Consider the following 18,108-nt stretch of genomic DNA (forward strand, 5'->3'; position numbering starts at 1 on the left):
ACATAGCTTAACATGGTTACATGGTTCTGATTTGGAATATTTGTATTTTTTTTTTTTTTTTTTTTAAATGACATGACATACATATCTTGAGATATAACATAAAGTATGACACATACATGATTTATTTTTCCATACTGTATCTGAAAACAGTTTAATCTCTACGGCTGATAGGGACTGAAGATCCTACAGTGCTCATTGAAGTGTATGAATTTGTAGACCAAATACACACAAGCAGTTTTAGTCAACTCTGCTCAAGTGGCTTAGTCATATCAAATATCTTACTCCTAAACAGTCAAGTTTACATTTTTCCCACTTTTTTTTCAAAATTTTTTACATAAAATTTTTGATAGCTGTGTAGTCTATACCGTGGAAGGTGAAGAAAATGTACATTTTCTTATATTAAAAATGTGCTATAGATATTACAAATACTATAAAAATAGTATTGTTTTGTCTGTTAATTCATTAGCAGCAAAAACAACCTGCTGGCCAAAAAGTCAGGGCAGAAAACTTTTCATATTTCCGAAAGAGATGAAAGCAAACTACTTACAAAGATCAAATATTAAATATCCCTGTATCACACAGGGAGATTCTCCTGCATCTAAATAGTTATGAGCACCCCAATAGCATCTCAAAGGCTATCAGCATCTAAAGGAGAGAATAAGATTGGAAGTTTTGTGGATTTTAGACAGCAAAAAAAATGTGGGAGAAGGCAGAAATTAAAGAGCTGAAAAGTCTGCTTGTCTCTTTTAGCTCATTTCTAGGACAATAAACACAACAATGATTCCATTTGTTCACACTATTAAAAAAAAAAAATAATTCACCATTTAATAATTACCTTGAGAAACACATGTAACAGTACAAATTGGGGTGCATTAACTCCTACATCCCATGTCTTATAGACACCTGACCACAGATGCAATCCAAAATCTTAGCAAGATACTTCTTCACTTGCAAGTGGGAAAGGTAACCACTTGTGGACAGAATACAAGAGAACAGCAAGCAGAGTCAAGAGGGGAAGAATCACTTGAAGGAGAGTCACCAAGAACTAGCACAGAGAGTGGTTCTGGGGACAGAGGCCATCTGCAACTCCTGCTTCTTAGCAGTGGTATTTGGGATTTTAGGGAGACACACTCAATCACTTGGGATCTAATCTCTCAAATGTTTGCATACCTCCACTCTCATATTTTAAGGAAGTGCATAGGGTTTATTTTCTTCATTTACAACGTGGATACTTTTAGTTGAGGCGCTGAACTTTAAAATAGCAGCTGGAGCATTACTCAAAGTGGAAGAGACATTTCAAATCCTTGTTGCAACTGAAAGGCTTAAATCCACAGGTTCTATCTCCTGAGAGGGCATCATATCCAGGATTTCAAATGGTGGAATGGACAGATTTATCATTAATTGAGAAACAGGAGAGGTAAAAAATTCACTAAGCTCCCAGTTGAAACGTGGCATTGGGTGACCCTCTTCCCCAAGACTATTCACCTCTTCAAGTACTTCGAGTCACTGGAAAACACTAAGACATCTCAAGCTCTATCAGACGTGCAGAGTCAGAGCACAGAGTCTGTCTGAGCACTGTTTAATGTAACACAGATAAGTAGCCCACAGCTCACAATCTGCAACTGTCCACAAAAGGTATGTCATTCTTTGGCACAGAAGCTTTTAAATAATAAGTGTCAGGCAGTAGCAATCAAGGGTTTTTCAACACATAAAGGCTAAATTTGGTTCCCTGTAGTTCACCTAAACTCTTGTTTGGGTAACAAAAATAGGATCTCTATGTCTTGCTCTTAAAATCCATTATTAGATATGGCACCTGACTCCCAGCATCACTAAAGCTCTAAAGGTTAAGTCTGTATAGTTCACTTCAATTAATAACATGTTCTTCCTATCACAGACACATTTCTCTTTCTGTACAATCAGCGGCATTCAGCTTTTTGTATATTATCTCTATGAGACAGCTTGATAACTTGATAATTTGCTAATGACATAATTGCTTCTTATAAAATCTATCAAGTCTACTAACCTCTAATTGTTACTCTCTGCGGCTGATTTTGAAACTGAACTCAAGAGATTATATTGATTATGGGAAAAGAGCCAGATGTTGTTCCCATTGAAACTGTGGGTGGAAAAAGACACTGATGAAAACCTAACTTGACTAAAAAAATATGCCAAGAGCTTGTTTTATAGAGTCTTTTCTAACAATAAATCAAAAAGCAAATTTTAATTTAAATGTAAACAATTAAACTTTCTTAAATATTTGCAGATGTGTCATAAGCCTAAGTTTAATCAGTTCTGTGGCTTTCTTTTGATTTTTTTTTTAAGCTAAACATATAATCAAGAATAAAACAGCAACCTATTCACTAAAATTGTACAAATCACTTGAAACGGGTTTTGCATGTCAAAATAAATTTCAGAGTTAACTTGTCTATGCTTTTATAAAGGAAATTGTTTAGTTATTCTAGTAGTGGTTAGTTTATATTTCTCATTTTGCTGATAGGATACGGCATTTAAGTGCCTCACTCCAGTTAATGCATCATATACTACTGTGATATATTCAGCTAACGTCCAGCCACAGTAGGACTTGACATTATGAACTACATTTTTCATCTCTACAGCTAATGATGAGCTCCCTTACAATCCTTTCTCCTTTAAAGTAGTATAAATTATTAGATTATTAGTTCAAAATCTTATTATTGGCAGCCTTTAGAATAAAATCACATAGTAATTACTGCTGCATTCAAAGGCTTGCTCTTTTTTAATCCTTCTTTTATCAAAAAAAAATAAAAAAAGAGAGAGAAACAAAACCTGGCAGGCTTTTATGAGTAGCAGTAATTACACTTTGAAGTAAAATAACACATGCTGCCAAAGTTTCATAGTACAAAGTTGAATTATGATATACCTTCAATAATTTTGTAGCAGGACTTTGCTACAGTGGATACAGACAGAATTTGTCTAACCAGAAGCAAATGCTATAGAATGTTTCCTTGTTTCCTTTTGAAGCATTTGAACTCAAAAGACTGTAGTTCAAAATCAGCTGTATTCCTAAAATAAATGGAAGCCATAAATCATCTTCACAATCTAAGGTTAACTCAATACAATGTATTTATAAACTATTCACAAATATATAAAGGAATCTCATTCTGAACACCCTTTTAGCAGGTAAAATACTGAGGTTTCAAGTGCCCACAGGTACATTGACCTAGGGTTTTTTTTAGGCAAATCTTACTTTGAAATTCACACTCAGTTAACTTAAATGCACCACTGTTGAACAAAACCTAATATGATCCAGGAAGAACTTAATACATCCTGATATTCATTAATATCTTGTTAGTTTTCCAAAGAAGAAAATTTTATTTTTAAATACATTTATCAGTTTTTTGGAATGAAGAGTTGCAAGGCTGTGTTAAGTGTTGACTATGAACAATGGACAACAAAAAAGTGGCAAAATAAAGGACAGGAATATGGACAGTGGATCCATTAATGGTCAAAGGTAATTTTGAACCTCTGGTACAGTCTCCAACCTCTTTACTCAGCCTGGAAATTTTTCATCCTCATAACTTCTAACTATCTGTTATAGAACAAATCTGGATTCTTTCATAGTTGGGACCAGATGCATAACATCAGCTATTGCAGTACCTACTTAAACATTTATTGGCTGTGTCCTGAAGTGCTTTAGAAAACCTACATTGCTTATGCCTACATATTGCAAAGCTCCTTTAAAAGTTTGAACTATGAATACATCTAGAACTTGAAAGTGATCACATTTATGGAACACTGAAAAAAATCCTAGCTTATAAAGCCAAAAACATTTTTATAAGTGACTCATCTGACTTCAAGCACAATCTAATGGAATTTATGCTTCCTGCACTAGTACCATGCCTTCTAGGAAAATATTTCAAAATGACAACTAGTATTGGTTACAGGCCTCAGTGTTGGTTTTACCACATTCCTTGACAAACTGATAGAGTGGTTCCACCCTTAAAACAATGTTGCATTTCTCAACATGACTGGTAAAAGCAATTTATTTTGTTAACCCAGCCAAATATTATGTTGCCCTCTGAACCAAAAGCATTACACTGGAAACTGGTCTTCAGACTGTTAGTTCTCACTGACACTTAGGGTTTTCCTGTGCAGCCATTTGACCATATTGTCCTTCCACCCTGTGTATATCTTTTTTTTTTTTTTTTTTTTTTGCCTGATTCTTAATAACAATGAGAATTTTCTCAAATTTCAGAAAAAATAAAGACAATGATACACCAAATTTTTGCTGGTCTGATGAGCTCTGAACTGTGACTTATGCTTGTCAAGCTGCAGCTGCTGCTGTCCTTAATATCTGAGCTTTTTGACACCTCCTAGTAAATTCTTTATGGTTACAGAGTATGAATCAAATTCTCCTAGCACGCAGTTATAGCTCTCATAGCTCAATGTAGTTTGGAGCTGGTTCTACTGGGTTTTATCAATGTACAACAAACAAAACACAGTTATACTCAAAGATTTACAGAAGAAAAAAGTTTTATTTTATGTCTATACAAAAGACAGAATGGTATCTCTGGATGATTTCTGGATTATGCAGGAGGCATTACTCTTTTCAAGATGCATTGAAAAAAAAAAAGAAGATAAACACTAATCTTCATTCCAATCAAGTAAATAAATATGTAACCCACAAATCTTGTGCTGTCTTAGACTCTATGCTATGAGTCCTGGGCATTTATTTGTGCTCTCATGACAATATATCTTGAGCATTACTGTGATAGACGACTTTGTCTCTTCGCAGATTGTAAAACTACCAGGGGAAAAAAAAGACAGCATTTTCTATTGTTGTTCATAAAATCAGAAAGAAGTTAATTTAACTTGTGCTACAGAAAACCTTTTGAATGAAACTTAAGACTTAATGAGAACCAGCACAGTGTCTTAGTCACCGAATAGCAATAAAACTGAATGTTGAAGCAGAAGAAGAATTTCTCCTATAAGCAAACAATCTTTCATCTGTGCATCCAGACCTGGAAATTCCATAATTCCATCCTATAACTTTTCTTTTTTTCTTCTTTTTTTTTTTTTTTTTTTTTTAAGACAGGACAAAAGGACCACACTGAATTAGAAAATATTCGGATAACAGAAAAAATAGGGTGTAGCGATGTAAGGAAACAAGGCTCATATTTCTTATGCTACGTCAGCTGCTCTTCATTTCAGTCATTTCTTCCTGACTTACTGCTACCTCCAGAGTCTACAAGATTCTTCTTAGGTTAATGAGCATTATAAGCCCAGGTCTTCTTGGCAAAGCATCTCCCTTTTCACTCCATCTCAGCAAAAGGATTATCAACCCCCACCCCCCAAAAAAACCCAACAACAACAAAATAAACCAAACCAAACCAAAAAACACCATGTTTTTTGTTTTTCCAAACAAAATACTTGCAATCTCTTGTTTCCACTATTATTAGTGGTATAAGGTCTTCATAAGCAAAAGCTAGCATTCATATAAAATAAAGTGAGTAATGGTTAAGGCGACGTGGATCTGTTAATTCAGGATTACTGAACATGAATTAAATGGTAAGTTTCAATTACATTCTTAGGAAAGTACATATGAAATCCATATTAATACCACATTAGTTCATCAACGACTAATATTATCATAGCTAATACTAAATGATAAAATAATGACTACCTACTTATAGAATTACCATTTCTAATCTTCCTCCTCAAAGGAATACAATTATGCTTCTCTAGAAAAATGCAAAGATTTTCAATTTTAAGTGATTATTTAGGCACAAAATATCATTTTCAGCTGACTCAACATCCATAGTTCCGTATGATTTTCTGAAGTAAACAGCACCATTAGATAAGCATAAGACTTACTTATTGAAATTTCGAGGAAATAGTTGTGGTTTACTTTTAATTTAGAAAAAGGTATTTATGTTCCATTCTAACATTTAGGAACTAAAAATGAAAATGAACAAAAATAACTTCATAGATATATCTTTTAAGTAGACTAGATTTAGCATTTTTCATGCTATTCCTTTCTTGCAGGTACAATACAGTGCAGAGCAGTAACATTTGTACTATTTCAGTGCCTAAACACTCTAAAAAACCCCAAACAAGCAAAAACAAACAAACTGATGAAGAGTTCAGACAGCAATTAAGCACATGAACAATCAAAGATAACAGACTGCATCTGGGCAGTGTCTTAATAATTGAATTGGCTTTTTATAATGTTTATGTGTTTAACATCACAGATTTGAGAGTCTCATGTGAGTGACGGCTTTAATAAAGAGATTTTTGTAGTAATAACCCATTACCAAAATTAAACTATGTGTGAAAAAGAAGGGGAAACCTAGAAAAGCTGCATGACTTTCCACCAAGTGGGACGCTATGGTAAAGCTTTGAGAACTTTTGAAAGTCCTGACTCAAAGGTGGTCTTCATAGAAGCACTTGGGAGACTATAATTTTGTGTAATTTCTGAGGGAGTTAGAAGAGTGATTAAGAATAATGGAGACAACATAAAAGCGAAAGGTAAATTTAAAACAAGGTACAACTTTTGTCTAAGAAAATTGTTAATCTACAAATTAAAAATAACAACAACGTAACAATCAGTCTGTCAATGTGACAACCAGCAGTTTCAGCTAGTTTATTTTTCACACTAGAGATGTCTTTAAATTGTTAAATGGAAAAAATATTTGAGCCTCATACAACAGTTAATGATTGTGATTTGCTATGTCTTTATATGATATATTCATTTTCATGACGTATTTGGGTCAGGAATATTGAGGAACACAGGTTGCTGTTTGGTAAACAATTTAAACTAATCCCATCTTTAAAGTTCCACAGGGTTCACAATGTTTGTGAGAGGAATTAACAGTATGTTTGACCCATTCTTGAAACTGCATGCCCTTTCAGGAGTACAGAACAACAAGCGTCAATGTACCAATAAGTTAGTTGTGGAGCTCCTGTTACCAGCCTGTATGACTTTTCTTTTTTTTTTTTTTTTTTTCTCTTTCTGTGCCATGTCAGAAAAGAAGCTGGAGTCAGCATGTGAATTGTTCAGTCTCCACCTGAAGCCAAGGAAGCTTCACACTCATAGACAAGAGACTTGTTACTTATGAGGGCCTCACATTTGAACTGCAAAACATTTTAAAATTTGTTTTGAACAGTGTAAAAGAGTGTTAAAAGCTTCCTACTAAGCCTGATGGGAAGAGGCCTAATGTACAAGGCAAAAATGCAATTAGTTACATTCAAATTAGCGTAGGTTGTAGACACATATATGTCTACACAAGCTTTTTAAAATAAGATATGATCATTAGTCAAAGATGGCTCCTGTTAAACAGTAGAGGGAATCAAATGACCACTGAAATACAGAAACAAGTATTTTAATAAATAATTTTTAATTCATCTTAGAAAAAAATTAAAACAGTGGAAAAAATGACTAACAGTGAGAGTACCTTTATATTTGCACAAAGGGATGCTCTTAATGCAATGTGTCATTTAAAACTCTTGATGTGTTTTCACTCTTGTGAATAGTGAAAAACTTCCAAGTGGAGAAAACATGGGAAATATCTCCTCAGGTTGTCTTGACTCTGCTAGTCTTCCTGAATCACCATCTAGATGAAAAGCTTCAGCAATGGCTTTTGCAGGAAGTAAACAATACCATCTGCTGTCAAGAATTTCAGGAGATATACTGGAAACTGAAATGACCTTTCCCTTCCATATACCTATAATGAAATCACATCCACTTGCTAATCAGAAGGTACAAACAGAAAGGTGTTGCTCTGCTTCCCCCAGAAGAATCAATGTTAGCTCACTAGGAGGTGAATACCCTGAAAGGTAAATGCACCTCTCTGCCACATTGCCAGGCTTCTGCTGGGGACTCAAAACACTACATGGACCTCACTGGCCTTCTTAGTCAGTCTTGAGTGCATTCTGGCTTTCATGAGCACCAGCATTCATACTACTCGTTTTATCCAGGCTTCTTTAAGAAGCCCAAATGGCCTTGAAAACTCTTGCACTCTCAAATCAGTGAAAATACTCACAGCATGTCCTTTATAGATGTATCCTCTGATGAATCTCCACTAAATGAACTGTTTTTTCAGTAATTCCACTTTATTTTGATAAGTAAAAAAAGGACCTAAATAATATAATGAAAATGAGTATAACGTTTCATTAATCAAAATACAGGTACTAATCTGATTTTAGAAAACAAAAGCACGGACTCCAATGTCCATACTGAGAACTGTGTTTTCTATTCCATCTGCTTTAACAATTCATTGCTTGTGAATCAAAATAATTACAAACCACAGTATAAAATATACAAAGTTTCTGCACCTATTTTTTGGGGGGCTATTTTCTCCTGTCTTAAGAACGAATCAGTGATTCTTTAACCTCCTGTAACTTTTTCTCACCTGCAATTATGCAACATGCTTTACTGATTACAAGTAGGCTATTTGCTTACTCAATATAATAGTTAAACGCTCAGTCAGAGCTACTGGCTTTGTATCACAGTTATCTGAGATTGTAGAAAGAGGGTCTCAGGTTCTTGCTAGGGTGTGCTCAAAGCCTATATACACATACAGCCTTTGTAGCCCCAGGAGACAGTTGCCAAATAAACTTTGTGTACACTTCAACTAGGCATTCTAATTAGTTTTCAACTGGCATGATAGTGAAGGCACATGCCCACAAGAACTGAAGAAGGATGAAAGAAGATACAAATACACAAAGTTAAAATGGTGAAGAGCAAATGTGAAGGCAGTTTATGCAAGGCACAGGATGATAAATGAAAGAAACCATTTTTTGAGCTGTTAAAACATTGAAAGATGCAAAGGAGCCTGTAATGAAGCAATTTAACAGTACCACTGGGAAAACTGTAATTCTACCTTTTTACAGTACAGTGGAATTAGAAGACAGAATGAGCCAGTACTAAAAAGATGAGTTCTGATGAAATTAATTTACCCACAAACAGTCCATATTGCTCTCTCATCCATAAGACGGGACACATACAGCCTTGTCAAAAATTTTAAAAAGAACTAAATAGAATAGGCTCTCAAACTTATATTAATTATAATCAAAGTGCATTTATAAAATCTTTTCTTCTCACTACCACGTCTCAAACACAAAAGAAATCACAGAGCTTCAGAATTGCGAACATGAACCAGACTCTCTAATGGGACTCTTAACAGGAAAGAATAAGTGCTAGGTATTCTCAAATGTTACGGATAAGGCATATACCATTACACATGTAACGGATGTCTATAGCTTATTCACAATGGATTACAAAGATATTACAGTATAATTTTTGCTCTGTTCTTTCTTGCATGTATTGATCAGTAGCTAAACAGTGAATGAATTTTGTTTGTCAGTAGTTACTCACTGTAAATACAAGCTAGAAAACAATGAAATGAAAGCAAAAGATAAGAGTTTTTCAGATAAGTCACTAGTAGATGTATTTTTTCCCACCTAAACAAAAAGCCTTATTAAATGTACCTGTACAAAGATCCAGTGAACAAACAAACATAATTCGGTAATAAAGGTAAAACCTACATAGGGGATGCAAATTGTTTCCAAGAGTGAAAGTGTCCAACATCTGAATGTAGATAGAAACCTTGTAAATTACTGTATTATTACTAATTGGCTGAACCAAGTATCTATAAAATGGACCATCAATGAACTTGGATTTGGATTCTCAAACATATGTAGGTAGGAATGTGGTGACTAAATACCTTGCAGGAGCAGGCGGCCTCCATGTACAATATCTAAATAAAAGTAGAAGGGAAGGTTGATTTGTTTTTCACAGATCTGTCATCACTTTACTCCCAGCCGGCTGCATAACGAAGAATATGAGACTTCCTTATTCACAGGCCCTTCAAGTTTATTCAAATAGGATGATTACTGCCTCTATCAGCTGTCAGAGAGTAAAATAACTGAGAGAGAGACCTGTTTGCTCTTTATAAATAGTTTTCCTTCCAGAGGAGTGTAAAAATTGTATTTAGATCCCTGAGATTAGAAGCAATGAAGAAAAAAGAAAGCATACTGTATTTTAAAGGTGTTACTATTGTTACAGGGAAAAAAAGTCTACTAGAATGGTGGCTGTTATATTAAGTTGAGCACACTAGCTGACCAAGAGCAATGCTTGCAGTAGAGGTAAGACCATTTGTCCTTTTGGGAGAATTTGTGTTGACCAGTTAAGTTGGGGGGGGGAAAAAAAAAAAAAGGCCACAAGTTAAAAAGAAATTAAGAACAATAATATAAAAAACCAGCAGCGATCCAGCCAAAAGTGGGGGAGAGAAAAGAACAAGCTTTCTTTGCAGATTTTCTTGCCATTTTGATGGTTAAGAATGAAGCAACAACAGCAAAGCTTGCAAAGTTAATTATTGACTCTTCTTCAAAGGTAGTCACAGTGAACTTTAAATTATAAATGGTCTGTATAATTTGAAGGAGGAGAAGAATAAGGGGGTTGCAGAGGATGATGAAAAAAACCTAGATGCAGCACTTTAGCAAGCAAAACAGCTAAGGATGGTCTATTTGATCAAAGTGGGAAAAAAGTCATGCCAAACTGTTTGCTTTGTTTATAGTCATTGCCATTCTTTCACATCATCTGCCTCTTTGCATTATCATACTGTCTACATTTTTTATTCCCTGTTCAATGATCAATGAACCAGTGTCCAGCATACGTTTCTGTGAAAGATTCATGTAAATCTATTGAACTCGCTAACATTTGGTTAAAGCAACTACTATACTATCTTGATGAATGCTAGTTCCTTTGCTCATAACCAGAAGTGGACAAGATATAAAGAATAACCAAACTATGAGCTATGAAAAGGATTATGAGAATTCTATGTCAAAAAGGGACACCAACACCTGGTATTATACTGGAGGAAAAAAAAAAAAAGTATTTCTGTCTTTTGGGCATGGAGAAATAATTTTTCCACCACATAATAAATTCATTAGCCTTCCTGACCTCACCATTCCCACCTTAAGTTAGATATAGCATCAAAGAGAGGAACATCTGTTTGACATCCATGTTTTCAAATTCAGCTTGTTAACAGTCTTAGCTATTACATTATCAGCTTGAAATTTATTACTTGAGCACCACCTCGTGGAAATTGCTAGAATTGCGAAATCTTCTCGAAATTTACCCATACGCATTTAAGTACTTCAAACAGGTAACAATAATATGTAAGCAAATAGCAATTTGTTATATTAATTTTGTATAACATTGAAACAGTCAATAATAATATAAATATTTAGTTACCAAGAGCACTGTTCCTCTGAATATATCTATTCTTTAAATACACAAGTATAGATTTTTTTGTCATTCTTTCATGAGTAGTTTTAAGCTCTAAATGGCCAGGGCATACATAACTTACTAATTCTTGCCGGTAATCCTAATTACTATAACAAAATAAGTTTTACAGGGTTATTTAATGTTGACAAGTTGATTGTGCGCATTAATACGACTGGTATTTTTATTACAGATAACTAGTCATCCAGTTTGACGATAGTCTCTATACATCTAAAATAAGGACAATTGACAAGTTATAATGTATTCCATAATTTTTGAAGCTTTTATTTATTTCTTTTACTAATTGTTTAAAATATTTGGACTCAATAAGTACAGAACTTGCTATTGAAATAACTATGTCACTCATTCATGATGTAATAGAACAATCACACTTCTGCGATAAAACAGTTTTTAAAGCTCAATATAAAACAAATTGGAGACAAAAATAAAACACTTCAAACAAGAGTGCTATACTGGTACAGAGGTGTTAGCTCTTTCAGGATATATTTTTAAAAATAGAAGAAAAAATCCTATTTGAACTAATGAAAAATAACCATTTTAGATTCAAAGGAAGCCAATTTCAGTGAAAGAATTAAGAGAAAGAGACCTGTGCCTTATTTTACTGACTTTGCAATGCAGAGATATATTTTTTTCTTAGAAGTTACTAGATTCATGGGTTATGCGTTTTCTAAGAAACCCCTAAAACAATTCGGCTTTGAAAGAATAAAGGCAGCTAATAGATTTAAGTCTAAGCTTTTCCAATTTAACTTTCAACCAGCTTATATCTCACTTAAATGCAGAATCTGATTAACTGAGATTGAGCCTTAGGAGCACTGCACTCAGTCCTTCCAAACAGAGTGATCATAAGTAGCATAAGCTGACTTCTGGCTTTTGTACTGGCTTGGTCTGGGATGGAGTTAAATTTCTTCGTAGTAGCTTGTGTGGTGCTGTGTTTTTGATTTGCAACCCAAATAGTGCTGATAACACAGGGATGTTTCAGCTGTTGCTTCTCATGCTGCCCCACCAACGAGTGGGCTGGGGGTGCACAAGAAGCTGTGAGGGGACACAGCCAGGAGAGCTGACCCCAGCTGACCAAAGGGACATCCCACATAATACGATGTGAAGGTTGGTGGGTGGGCCACTGCTCAGAAACTGGCTGGGCATCAGTTGGTTGGAGGTGAACAGTTGTTTTCATTTGCATCACTTGTCTTCCCTTGGTGGTTGTTCTTGTTGTGTGCTTTTTGGTTTCTCATTTGCTCTTTCTCTCCCCCCACCCCCCCCCTCCTTTTTTCCTTACAGTTTATTATTTCTTAGAGTATTTTCCCTACAGTATTATTTCTTTTAAATTATTAAATTCTTTTTATCTCAACCCACCATTTTTCTCACTTTTACCCTTCTGATTCTCTCCCCCATCCCACCAGGGGTAACTGAGCCAGCAGCCGTGTGGGACTTAGCTGCTGTCTGGGATGAAACTACAACAATACCTCCAAGATGCTCCCTGTATCTGTAATAAAGTAACCACTAAAATAAGTGTTTTATGCACACTGAATACGAATAATCAACCTACCCCCATTTGAAATCAACTAAGTGCCAAATTTAGAAAAACATCTAGCAGACTATTTAAAAAAATTTGGTATCACGGGACATGTCAACATAGATGCAAACAACTGTTTAATGCTGCTTGCAAATAAGTCATCACTTCTCCATGCTTACTATTTCTCCCAAGATCATTCTAACACCAAGTGTATCAATACATAAAAAGTGGTGGTGGAAAAAAAAAAAAAAAAGATGTAAATCTATAACTCAAAGAACTCAATTTGTAAATATGCTTTATTGATTTAAAAGCGACACTGCCCTTGTTCAGATTTAGGAGCTGTAAGTCCACAAAAAGCTGTATTGCTAACTGCATTATTACTGGCTTCCTATTTAAAAACATACACAAAACTGTTTGTGAAAAGCAAAAGGTTACAAAGCACTCCAAAATATCCTCCCTTGGCTAGGTGCATATAGGTTTCTGTGTCTGAGGGCGAAAGGCAAAGGCATTAGCAAAGTAATTTGGAATCAATTTGGAAAGGGAGGAATCAACAGGGCAGATAAATATAATTTTACAGCACTGCTGACGAAGTCATTACATTGGAATGACAGGAGTAATGTTACTGGGTCTGCAGCTATTCTGTGTGCTGAGCAAAATCGTACGTCAGACATTCTAGCAAACAGATGAAAGACATTATTAATAACAGAATAAAGTACTTTTAAAATATCTTCCAACTTCCAGAAAGTGTAGTTATAGGTAATAAACAATGCATAGCCACTGCTAAATTAGTTCGGTAAGCAACAGCTTAAGTGCAAAGTCATGAGAATGTATTTTGTGTTTTAGGTTTATGCCACCTAATTTTCCAGGCTTTATTCCATGTGGATGGATTATGTCTTCTCCAAAACCTTTCCCTAAGCCATTTAGGCTTTAAAACAAATCAAGTCATAAAACTGCTGGTCAGCAACTTCCTTTAAATTTAGTTTCAAATACTTTTAAAGCCTAAACTGTGTTTGGGGAAAAGAGGAAAAACTATTAGAAAGTGGTTTGTCTGTGTCCACAACCACACAGTGTTGTCATATATTAAAAACAAATTGGAATCCTCTTCCAATTTTGCTTCTTTCTTAACAATAGGCAAAAATTGCGACTCTCCTTAAAGGCTGGACAGTGACCATTACAGGTTACTGGATGAAGTGCAAAGTGACCTAGAAACACTGGTATCAGTAACCTTCCTTGAACACATGTCAAATGTTTGGGGGGTGGTTTGTTGTGTGGTTTTTGTTCGTTTGTTTGGTTTGGTTGCTTTTTCCCCCCTGTGTTCTGACAGGACAAACACACTTCCAGGCACTTTCTGCAGACTTTCAGTTCTGAGTGAGTGGTCACACCTTTTTATTCCACATCCCACCACCTGTGAGCAGATTACCCCCACATGATAACAGGTATGCTCAGAGTCATGTTACAGATTTCGATATTCGATTTCATAGCTTTTTCCTGTATTTGCACAGATCGTGACTGCCTTTTCATTTGCCCGTAAATGGACATTTGAGTTGAATATTCAAAGTTGGCTTCATGCAACACTTGTTGCAGCACTCCATTTGGTAACAATGGCTAGAGAAACAGTTTGTATCAACCTAACTGTTTTATAACTTTGCAGGTCATATACATTCAGGACAAGGCTACACTACCTGAATTTTGTGAACTTTTAAAGAACAGATGGCACTTCATAATCTTTCAGCCCAATGACAAGCTTTACTTGTTTAGATTTTTAGGCTGGGAGAAAATGATACATTTTCAGTCTTGTCACTTTCAACAAGAAATGGATTCTAGCGTGTGGGAATACACTGTGCACCTGCTACATTATTTGCTACAAACTCCACAGGCATCATACAATTTTATGTAAAAGTTTATTTTGACCATCACCATCTAATCAGCATCCACCAGTGTTGCAATTAACTTGCTATGCACTGTGTGTTTATCAGAACACACACACACTATTGTAACTGCCAAAGACAGATAACTGATTTATTTACTATCATTTCTAAACATATCTGTCATAATTTTTTTTCATTTTATTGCCCTTTCATCATCTATGGGTTTGCAGACTTACCCCTAAGCAAGTGCCTGCTCTCGGTGTCTACCTACCTGCATGAACTCTCATTCTGCTGTTGCAGCAAATACTTGAAATTATCAGATGCCTATTACTAGTAAAGTCTTTATACACGAAATAATGGTTGCTTTTGGCAGATATAGCACTGGCTCCTGCAGGATTGAACCACCATGAAACACTATATCATGCACATTGTTTTGAATTCTTTGAGATTAAAGTATGAGGATCCAAATCAGTGCTACAAAGATCACTAGGAAAGCTATAATTAAGTGCAACTTCTGTTGGTAAAAGACATGAGGAGCTAAATAGGCGTGTAAATTTTATTATTTCCAGTTAGACAGTGTTTGGATTGCACAAGAAAGTTATGAAGTCCTAATATTATGCCATCTACCTGACCTTTAAAGGTTCTGTTTTCCAGTTTTACAAGCAATGAATTCACTCTAATGGCTGTGTAGAATAAGACCTTCATATTTTTGTTTTAACCCTCAGCTGTGAAAAATATTTGATACTAGTACAAAAATATTGTTTTATAAAATCCAAGCAGTTCAAATTGAAGAGAAGGCAGCTAATTCTTTTCTCAATGCCTGATGAACTTAAAAAAAACGAAGCAAACCAACAAAAAACAAAAGAACAAAACAACCCAGTTGGATTAGAGTTTCAACATGTTATTCTCTTCAAGATTTCAATTTCAAATCAAATAGTTATGTTACACGCCTTTACATGCTTATTGTTGCAGATATTTTAATAGGCTTCCTCACTTCCTTTTTTCTTGGTCCAATAGAGATTTTCCCACAGTAACAATTAGATGTGTATTTCCCATCATGCTAAAAAAATCATTTAGCTCACAGTGTTAGACATTAAGGAAGTTTTATTGCTGTAATGTCTTCATGCAGCTCATATCTTCCTGCTCACATTTGAATGAGCTTGCAACTTTAACCATCTGGGAATGCCACTCCAAATAAACTATACACTACTTAGGCCTTTTTTCAGTCTTTGATTATCCCTGTGTATTTGAGAAAGAGCCCAGGATTCCCATGTCCCATAAAAAGAAGGTGAAAGCCTGTCTAAACGCAATCGTGTTCACTACCCTGTTGTTTTTTTTTTTTTTTCCCCGCACTTTGTTCAGGATTTCCAACTAGACTTTGCTGGTAAATAGGTTCCTCATGTCGATGCATGTAAATCACTAAATGGCAGCATTTTGAATCCAATCTCTGTGTCACATATAACAGGAATTCTTTGCTAGAAGTAATAGAGAAACTACAGTATTTATACTAGTTTTATGATCAGAAAACATTCATTTAAAATAGTGATCACAGTATCACAGTATGTTTGGGATTGGAAGGGACCTCAAAAGATCATCTAGTCCAATCCCCCTGCTGGAGCAGGAACGCCTAGGTGAGGTCGCACAGGAATGTGTCCAGGCAGGCTTTGAATGTCTCCAGGGAAGGAGACTCCACAACCTCCCTGGGTAGCCTGTTCCAGTGCTCTGTTCTTTCTCAAATTTAAGTGGAACCTCTTGTGTTCCAGCTTGATCCCATTGCCCCTTGTCCTATCATTGTTTGCCACTGAGAAGAGCCTGACTCCATCCTCGTGGCACTCACCCTTTATATATTTATAAACATTAATAAGGTCACCCCTCAGTCTCCTCTTCTCCAAACTAAAGAGCCCCAGCTCCCTCAGCCTTTCTTCATAAGGGAGATGTAAAGGTAGATCATAACCTATTTTGATAGGGCTGATAAATGGCAAGAGGACACAGCTAAAGAGAATTAGTCACTTGCACAGTAACATTGTTTTGTACTTTTTTCCTTGGTGTCACAACATGAACTACTTGATACCTTAGAAAAGGAATAATACATCTTAAAGACTCTCCGACACATTTCACTTTCTTTAGTGAGATTAAGCCTTTTTATGCACAAGTACTAATTGAGCAAGCTGAAACGTAAGATGATCCTTTTTGAGTATGTTTGGCCTCCACTCTAAATTCTGTATAATCTTAAGCACATTCTAGCTGCAAATTCATTAAGTTTTATCCAAAATTGTATTGAACTGATGCAACCTGACATCTTCACCATCTATCAACGATGAAGTGCCCTATTGTCAGGACTCAGATGAGCAACAAAAAAGATCAGTAGTGACCTTATTAACAGGTGCTAAGGTGAAAATAGCTCTATGTTTCACTGCATAGGACTTACAAATATTTGCAACCTTATGATGCTAATAAGGAACAAAAGCACTGGGAGAATACTAAGATGAGTGCAAATTGCTTTTCGTCTCAGCTGAAAATAAAGAAGCTAGGTTACAAGGTTAGCCACCAGAACAAAACTACTACAGGTTTAAAGAGGAGATACTTTTCCCAGTCAGTTATTTACTAGAATTAAATTAGTATAAACCACACCAATGTGAGCATCAGAATGAAGTCTGTGTGCCTTCACAACACAGGCTGGAAGTAAACTGAGCAGAATCATGTATTTTATAAAATCATGTCCCTAAGTAGTGTTTCTAAATACATATTTACATCACCAAGCAGTAACTTTACAATTAAAATTCAGTCCTTCCTATTTAAGAAAAAAGCATTGCCTTTTTAATATAATCTCTCTTACTATGAATAATAATTGGATTTCCTTGTTCTTGGCCACAAGCTACTTGCATTTTTAGTTCGCAGCTGCCTGACACTTGTGCTAGAAGAATGCATACTCCATATAACGATGAAATTTGCAAAATACTTAGACACACAACAAGATAACAAAAGTCACAAAATACAATTCCTAGAGCATGTTTCAAGAGTGCTCACTTATGCATAAGAAATTAATTAGCAGCGTACCAGCAAATAGTGCTTATGAGAATGTATATATTCTGTATTTATTGCAGTAATATTACGTAGCACCAAGGGAAATTACACAGTGATGAACACCTGTTTTACACAGGGAGCCACTAAGATCTGCATTTATCTCTCCCAAGCTTCTCCTCAGAAAAAAACCTGTTTGAAAAGAAAATACCTTAAGCATTTTCAGTAAGCTCCATGCAAAAGAGCTTCTTTAAATATTTTTGGAAGATATTCAGAAGTTCCCTGGAATGAAGCCAAAGAACCAAACCAGAAAAACTTACTGATACTCAGTTTTATTCACCAGCAGTAAGTAAAGTGTAGAAGTGAATAAACTTGAATGCAAGGGTGTGGGGGTTTTTTCTTAACATCACCTTTTCCCT

General features: G+C 35.4%; 1 protein-coding gene across 19 annotated transcripts in view; it reads right to left on the reverse strand.

Moving 5' to 3' along the window:
* Positions 1 to 18,108, reverse strand: part of TENM3 (teneurin transmembrane protein 3) — a 1,336,783-nt gene that overhangs the window by 894,180 nt on the left and 424,495 nt on the right. The gene's annotated exons all lie outside the window — the stretch shown is intronic.

This window comes from Patagioenas fasciata, chromosome 4, assembly GCF_037038585.1.
Source record: "Patagioenas fasciata isolate bPatFas1 chromosome 4, bPatFas1.hap1, whole genome shotgun sequence".
Lineage (NCBI taxonomy): Eukaryota > Metazoa > Chordata > Aves > Columbiformes > Columbidae > Patagioenas > Patagioenas fasciata.